Genomic DNA, 8,953 nt, shown 5'->3' with positions numbered 1-8,953 from the left:
TAAATTCATAACCAAAGAAAATTACCAAGTTGTTTAAGACTCTCAAAATAATATAAGTGAAGCATGAGAGTTCATCTATTTCTTAAAAATAAAACCACCGCCGTGCTCTAAAAGGATATAAATGAAGCACTAGAGCAAATGAAAACTACTCCGAAAGATATAAGTGAAGATCAATGAGTAGTCGAATAATTATGTAACTATGTGAAGAATCTCTAACATTTAAGAATTTCACATCTTGGTATTTTATTAAAACAGCAAGCACAACAAAATAAAATAAAATGATGCTCCAAGCAAAACACATATCATATGGTGAATAAAAATATAGCTCCAAGTAAAGTTACCGATGAACGAAGACGAAAGAGGGGGTGCCATCCGGGGCATCCCAAGCTTAGTCTCTTAGTTGTCCTTGAATATTACCATGGGGTGCCTTGGGCATCCCCAAGCTTAGGCTCTTGCCACTCCTTATTCCATAGTCCATCGAATCATTACCCAAAACTTGAAAACTTGACAACACAAAACTTAACAGAAAACTCGTAAGCTCCGTTAGTATAAGAAAACAAATCACCACTTAGGTACTGTCGTGAACTCATTATAAATTCATATTGGTATAATATCTAATGTATTCCAACTTCTATATGGTTCATACCCTTCGATACTACTCATAGATCCATCAAAATAAGCAAATAACACATAAAAAACAGAATCTGTCAAAAACAGAATAGTTTGTAGCAATCTGTATCATTCGAATACTTCTGTGACTCCAAAAATTATGAAATTAATTGGTGGACGTGAGGAATTTGTCTATTAATCTTCTGCAAAAAGAATCAACCTAAGATCACTCTCTAGTAAAGAATGGAAGCTAATCTCGTGAGCGCAAAAGTTTCTGTTTTTTACAGCAAGATCGCAAAGACTTCACCCAAGTCTCCCCAAAGGTTCTACTTGGTACAAACACTAACTAAAACATAAAACCACATCTAAATAGAGGCTAGATGAATTATTTATTACTAAACAGGAGAAAAAAGCAAAGAACAAAAATAAAATTGGGTTGCCTCCCAACAAGCGCTAACGTTTAACGCCCCTAGCTAGGCATGATGATTTCAATGATGCTCACATAAAAGATAAGAATTGAAACATAAAAAGAGTATCATGAAGAATATGACTCGCACATTTAAGTCTAACCCACTTCCTGTGCATAGGGATTTTGTGAGCAAACAATTTATGGGAACAATAATCAACTAGCATAGGAAGGCAAAACAAGCATAACTTCAAGATTTTCAACACATAAAGAGGAAACTTGATATTATTGCAATTCCTACAAGCATATATTCCTCCCTCATAATAATTTTCAGTAGCATCATGAATGAATTCAACAATATAACAATCACATAAAGCATTCTTTTCATGAGCCACAAGCATATAATTTTTATTACTCTCCACATAAGCAAATTTGTTCTCATGAATAGTAGTGGGAGCAAACTCAACAAAATAACTATCATGTGATGCATAATCCAATTGAAAATTAAATCATGATGACAAGTTTCATGGTTATCATTATTCTTTATATCATACATGTCATCACAATAATCATCATAGATACTCCCTCCATCTAGGTGTGTAAGTCATCTTACGTTGTGCACCGCGACCAAGGCAGAGAAGAAAACGAGAAAACTTAATGTCTTTTTGCTAATTAATAGCATTGCATGCAATAAACTAACCAATGCATGTCATGTTTGGTAGTCTCAAGTCATTGAAAGGATGCACGACCCACATCTCTTATTGGTTGATATGTCACAAAACAAGAAACGAGAAGGGAGTTAATGTATCGTGCCTAAGTGTTTTGGGATTATTTGGTTTTCGTAAGGTGACTTACACACCTAGACGGAGGGATTAGCAATTTTGTTCTCATAATCAATTGGAACCTCTTCTGAAATAATGGATTCATCAGTAAATAAAGTCATGACCTCTCCAAATCCACTTTCATAAATATTATAAGATTCAACACCCTCCAAAATAGTGGGATCATTACTTCCTAAAGTTGACACTCTTCCAAACCCACTTTCATCAATATAATCATCATAAATAGGAGGCATGCTATCATCATAATAAAGATGCTCATCAAAACTTGGGGGACTAAAAATATCATATTCATCAAACATAGCATCCCCAAGCTTGTGGCTTTGCATATCGTTAGCATCATGGATATTCAAAGAATTCATACTAACAATATTGCAATCATACTCATCATTCAAATATTTAGTGCCAAACATTTTAATGCATTTATGCTCTTGGAGGTTATCGGAATCCTTATTTTCATGAAAGACATTAAAAAGATGAAGCATATGAGGCACCCTCAATTCCATTTTTTATAGTTTTCTTTTATAAACTAAACTAGTGATAAAACAAGAAATTAAAAGATTCGATTGCAAGATCTAAAGATATACCTTCAAGCGCTAACCTCCCCGGCAACAGCGCTAGAAAAGAGCTTGATGTCTACTACACAACCTTCTTCTTGTAGACGTTGTTCAGCCTCCAAGTGAAGAGGTTTGTAGGACAGCAGCAAATTTTCCTCAAGTGGATGACCTAAAGTTTATCAATTCGTGGGAGGCGTAGGATGAAGATAGTCTCTCTCAAACAACCCTGCAACCAAATAACAAAGAGTCTCTTGTGTCCCCAACACACCCAATACAATGGTAAATTGTATAGGTGCACTAGTTCAGCGAAGAGATGGTGATAAAAGTGCAATATGGATGGTAGATATAGGTTTTTGTAATCTGAAAATATAAAAACAGCAAGGTAACTAATGATAAAAGTGATTGTAAACGGTATTGCAATGCTAGGAAACAAGGCCTAGGGTTCATACTTTCACTAGTGCAAGTTCTCTCAACAATAATAACATAATTGGATCATATAACTATCCCTCAACATGCAACAAAGAGTCACTCCAAAGTCACTAATAAGGGAGAACAAACTAAGAGATTATTGTAGGGTACGAAACCACCTCAAAGTTATCATTTCCGATCAATCTATTAAAGAGTCTGTAGTAAAGTAACACAAAGCTATTCTTTTCGTTCAATCTATCCTAGAGTCCGTACTAGAATAACACCTTAAGACGCAAATCAACCAAAACCCTAATGTCACCTAGATACTCCAATGTCACCTCAAGTATTCGTGGGTATGATTATACGATATGCATCACACAATCTCAGATTCATCTATTCAACCAACACAAAGAACTTCAAAGAGTGCCCCAAAGTTTCTACCGGAGAGTCAAGATGAAAACGTGTGCCAACCCCTATGCATAAGTTCACGAGGTCACGGAACCCGCAAGTTGATCACCAAAACATACATCAAGTGAATCACGTGATATCCCATTGTCACCATAGATAAGCACATGCAAGACATACATCAAGTGTTCTCAAATCCTTAAAGACTCAATCCGATAAGATAACTTCAAAGGGAAAACTCAATCCATTACAAGAGAGAAGAGGGGAGAAACATCATAAGATCCAATTAAAATAGCAAAGCTCGCGATACATCAAGATCGTGTCGAATCAAGAACACGAGAGAGAGAGAGAGATCAAACACATAGCTACTGGTACATACCCTCAGCCCTGAGGGTGAACTACTCCCTCCTCGTCATGGAGGGCGCCGGGATGATGAAGATGGCCACCGAAGAGGGATTCCCCCCTCCAGCAGGGTGCCAGAACGGGTCTAGATTGGTTTTCGATGGCTACATAGGCTTGCAGCGGCGGAACTGCCGATCTAGGCTATTTTATAGAGGTTTCTGTATTTATAGGAATTTTTGGCGTAGGTCTCACGTCAGGAGGGTCTCCGAGTCGTCCACGAGGGTGGAGGGCGCGCCCTACCCCCTGGGCTCTCCCTCCTATCTCATGGACAGCTCGGGACTCTTCTGGCCCAATTATTTTACTCTGGGGGCTTCTTTTGGTTCATAAAAAATTATCAAAAATTGGCACGTCAATTGGACTTCGTTTGGTATTCCTTTTCTGTAAAACTCAAAAACAAGAAAAAAACAGAAACTGGCACTAGGCTCTAGGTTAATAGGTTAGTCCCAAAAATCATATAAAATAGGATATAAATGCATATAAAACATCCTAGATGGATAATATAATAGCATAGAACAATCAAAAATTATAGATACATTGGAGACGTATCAGGGCTCCAGCGTTCTTCCGAAAGTGTTTTTTCCCCTTTAAAAGCACTACAGGGAGATTAGAGGGACTAAACTCCTATTTCAAGACATTTGTTAATCCTCAGGAATCGGTGTGGAGGTTTGTGCAGCAGTATGAGGTGCTGCAAGAGACTATGCTAGACTGTGAGGACAATCAAGCTTTCATTGGCGCAGCAACCACAACCCCACTTTACTCATGGTACAGAATTGAGCGTCAGGCGGTCGCTTTCTACACCCGCAACATGTTTGGAAAGTTTCAAGCAGAAGTGATTGCCTCCACAGGGTTTGCGATGAATCAGGTTCCTTCTCCTGACATTGGAAGCATGAGATTTGAGCTCTTTTCAAATTACTATGAAGACTCCAAGATACTTACAGTGAATGTTGTGCTGGCAGAAGAGACATTTGAGTGCAGTTGCAATTGTTTTGAGATGAATGGAACCATATGTGCACACATCGTTAGAGTAATGGTCCACCTCAGTGTCCAAGCTATACTGCAGCGCTACTTGCTAGAAAGGTGGTCAGAACAAGCAACAACACCAACAGGTGGTAGCGGCCATCTTCTCGATTTCGCGCTCCCTTCAAACAATACACTTAACTACAACGCATTGTACAGAAAATTCACATGGTTGGCCTCCCAAGCTTGTAGCAATGATGTTGCCTACAAAATACTAAATGATGCAGCTCATGTGCTTGAGCCCATTATACTTGCAGCAAGGAGAGGGGAACTACCAGAGCAGCAGGAAGCGCAACAGCAACAGCCAGATCAACATCAGAGCACAACACAGGGGGGGAGGAAGCAAACAACAATACATCAAAGGGGGCCAACTCATCAGCAAAAACATCCCCAAATGCAGCAACAACAAACACCACTTGAACCAAAGCAACAACAACCAAAACATCCAAGAAAGAAGCAACCAGATTGCCCCACGCAGCAGCAACAAGTGGCTACCACGCATGTAGCATATGATACCGGGGAGGTACCCATGCTTCGAAACCCAGCACGTGTGCCGAAGAAAGGGCGACCGATGGAGAAGTCTAAGAGAAGAAAGACTTTACTTGAGCAACGAGAAGATGCTCAAAAGAAGAAGGGAAAACAGATGAGAAGAAGAAAAAAACCAAGCCCAGAAGGAAACCTAGACCAAAGAAGAAAACAGATATTTGCTCGTATTGCAAAGAAGATGATCACAGTGTTGTGACATGTGAGTTGTTGAAGGTTGTGATGGCTATCCAGAAATGCAACTACTGTAACGAGCCTGATCATGCAGTGAATCATTGTCCCTACCTAAGGGATGCGATGTCAATGGAGGCTGGTGTCAATAGAGCAACAGAGCTTAGGCTCTGAAGAACAAATTAAGAGAAGAAAATTGACTAAAAATGTTTTCCTAGAGTGTTTGGTGTCCCTCAAGAATGTATACAATCTCAAATGAACTATTTTTTCATGATAGTTTTTGTCCACATGAGAAAAAGTCTGCTTCAAACGTGTAAAAAGAAGTCCCTTATTTGAACAACATTTGTGCTTAAATTGTGTGTTGGGCAACTGAGGATACCTATATTTACAGTGCTTATAATGCGTTTAATTTCACAGAATTTTGTTTTGTTTTTGTCTGCATATCGGTGTTGGACAAAAATAATGAGGTCCTATTAAATTTGTCTATATATTTGTGCTTCCTTATACTGATGGTCCACTGAGACAAACTGAAAATAAGAGCAGAGTTCATGGTTGGAAAGATATCCTGATGCTTCAATGGGAGAAAATAGTTACTGAGTGAACATGTTTATGCAACAAAACTTGCATTTCTTGAGTAGAAAAAAAATGGTCCTTGCGTGAAGAAGCGATGAGTTGGAAACTAAAAATATTCGCTATAGGGGTTCGACTGCATCCTGGAAGCATTTCAAAAAGAAGAAAAAGGATAGAACAACAATTTCAAAAAAATATTGATACAGTATGCTCCAATTTGTAGAAAGGGATAAAAATTGGCACCTCATTGAAATGCTTCATGACAACACCATCGAAGTTTTCCAACAGTATCAAGAAGAAAATGGCACCCCGGATCACCCGAAGCAATTAATGCAGTAAGCTTTGTATAGGGGTTCTATACATTGAAGTTGTTCTAAGCTTATCAAGAAGAAAAAAATGGATAGAACAACAGTATGCTCCAATTTGTAGAAAGGGATAAAAATTGGCACCTCATTGAAATGCTTCATGACAACACCATCGAAGTTTTCCAAGAAAAGAATTGCATAGAAGCCACAATTATAACTAAAAAATACATAGGAAGATACAACAAAATCAATAAACACTAACCACCCACAAATTCAAATCTTTGTAATTTGCACAAAAATTACTGGAAAATAAAAAAAAGCTTACTGCGTTAATTGCTTCGGGTGATCTGGGGTGACCTTCTCAAAGCAATCAAGATCAAAATGAAATGAAGATTCTTTGCTTGCAACTTCCTTTATGTTGGCAATCTGATTGGATGCAACACAAAAAAACAGATTCAAATACTAGAAAAAGAGGGGTTGTTTTCTTTGAATCATACATGTTTGAAAAAGTATGAAAAGAAACAAAATGATAAAGGAAGCAAAGATCATTACCACATTGTTGGTTGCCTTATGGAGCAAATTAACATCGGTGGCGTTCTTGACCGAGTCAAAAACATTGAATTGCTTATGCAACAAGTTCACAACAACCACCGCCCAATGCTTATTCTGAACGACACTAATGAAGAGCTGGATGCAACATAAAAGAAACTAGATATTACATAACATGCTTCAAAAAAATAAGGTGAAAAAATGTCATAGCAGTCAAGAGAAAAAACTTACTAGATCACTTTTTGAAATATGGTTATTTTCATATGCCCTTCTGAACTCTCTTTCACAATTCTTGTGATCAAACAAGTCAGGATCCATAGCCAATTGACTCTGGAAAAAAAGAGTAAAAATGCAACAAGATAGCACAGCCACATGAGTTTATTATGTTGCAAGAAAGTGACAAAAAAGAACCACTAGATGGAGGAAAGACTAACCCCCATAAACACTGAGAATGCAAACTTCTTCGGCTTCTTCTTGTTGTACAACTGCTCCAAGTTGAAAGTTTTTAGATACAATGTCATTACCTCGTTGTCAAGATCAGCTCGTGGCTTTAATGAAGCATGGAAGTTCTGAAGTGATGTGTGGAAACTCTCTATTTCAATGAAATCGGGGTTGTAAAACATTTCAACATGGGACAAAGGGACACATGTTGACAGAAAAGAAAAAGGAACGGGAGATTAGTACTATAAAAAGCCACTGACCCGCCATATATTTGGATAAGGGGAACAAACAGAAAAAGGACTCACATTACTTGATCTTCCTTTGCTCTTGGTATTTTGTACCTACTCATCACATACTGCTGGTACAGAGCATCATCTTTTCGGTCGATCTTGATCCTCTTCATCTTTGGAACACCATCAGGAGGCTGGGCCATTCTTTTCTTAACTGCCTTCTTCACATGAGCACTGCTCCCACTGTTAGCCTCAACAATCTTCTCCCCTGGCTCATGCAACTCAGCTTCCGATCGATCTTGTTGCACTGGCACGAGACAAAAGCAAGAAAAGAGCAAAACACATAAAAAATGATGAGCTAACTACATGGTACATTGTAGTTTTTAAATGACTCAAGGAGAGCAGACAAAAACCTGAAGATACAACTGGAGTTGTGAATGCAATTGGAGATGCATCATATATAGGTGGCCGGGTTTCACCTGACTTTTGAAGCTTCGGATCGGTGTTGAAACATGGAACTGGTGCTTCATATTGCACTGGAAGCTTTGAGTTGTTGCTCTGCCTTGCAAGCACTGGATTCTTATCGAAGGTGGGCCCTGCTGAAAGCGGTTGTTGAACATCAGGAGAGGCGACACCATTAATTTCATTTCCCTTTTTCTTTTCCATAACCTTCCTTGCAGTCTTAGCATCCATGTTGAACCACTCGAAGTCTTTGGTTCCCTCTTTGAACAGACTACATGAAGGACCATCATCAAATTCTAACACGAGTGAATCCAATGCAGCCACCGTACCTTGTGATAAAATCACCCGCTTAGCCTCATCAGTAACACATGGGACTTTTAGATCTCCCACCACATATTCAGGGGCTACCACCTCCTCCCGATCCCCCTTATCCTGTCCAAACTATGCATCTTCCTTCCCAAGTTTATCGCAACTCTGCATTTTATTCAAAACAATGTCCTGATCATGTCCATTCTGATTGGTGTCAGGACAACCTGCAACTTCCATCTCAACCTCGGCTTCTTGTGTTGTGGCACCCATGTGAACTGTAGGGCTAGTTTGGGGTGGAGCCCTGGTCTCACATGCTCCTGCCGCATTGCTTGCTGGAACATCAAAAGTAACACCTTCAAACGTGTGTACCTTGGAAGTTGCAGCAATGGAGTTTGCTTCAACCAAAATACGTGCTACACGCTTGCAAAAAATTGACTGCATTATCTGGTCGAACGATGTCATAACATTCTTCACTTCTGATGCATGCAACTTCTTGTGCTTCTCATATAATGGGAGCATGTGAGGTGGGATCTGCTTCAAAGAGAAAACAACAATGAAACAGAGAAAAAAATTGAGTTTTACATCATCAATGCATGCACTATTTATTTACTACTTACTTACTGAAAGAAATTGAGAACAAAATAAACAAAGAAAAAAACATGCTTACCTCCAAGTCTTGACTAGAAGGAAGCGGCTGCAGCCACTCATCTAGAGAGGCGCACACATCGCC

The 8,953-nt window shown here is 38.9% G+C and overlaps 1 long non-coding RNA gene across 1 annotated transcript; it reads right to left on the bottom strand.

The window, feature by feature from the left end:
• Positions 1–6,376: 6,376 nt before the first annotated feature.
• LOC125530947 lies at positions 6,377–6,849 on the bottom strand. The gene is made up of 3 exons (XR_007293018.1): positions 6,785–6,849; positions 6,558–6,658; positions 6,377–6,449 (listed from the first exon to the last, which is right to left on the bottom strand). It is a non-coding gene; the product is annotated as an uncharacterized LOC125530947 (long non-coding RNA).
• Positions 6,850–8,953: the final 2,104 nt, after the last annotated feature.

Source organism: Triticum urartu, unplaced genomic scaffold (genome assembly GCF_003073215.2).
Source record: "Triticum urartu cultivar G1812 unplaced genomic scaffold, Tu2.1 TuUngrouped_contig_6678, whole genome shotgun sequence".
Lineage (NCBI taxonomy): Eukaryota > Viridiplantae > Streptophyta > Magnoliopsida > Poales > Poaceae > Triticum > Triticum urartu.
The sequence above is the reverse complement of the archived record's forward strand: the minus strand, read 5'-3'. Positions and strand labels throughout refer to the sequence as shown.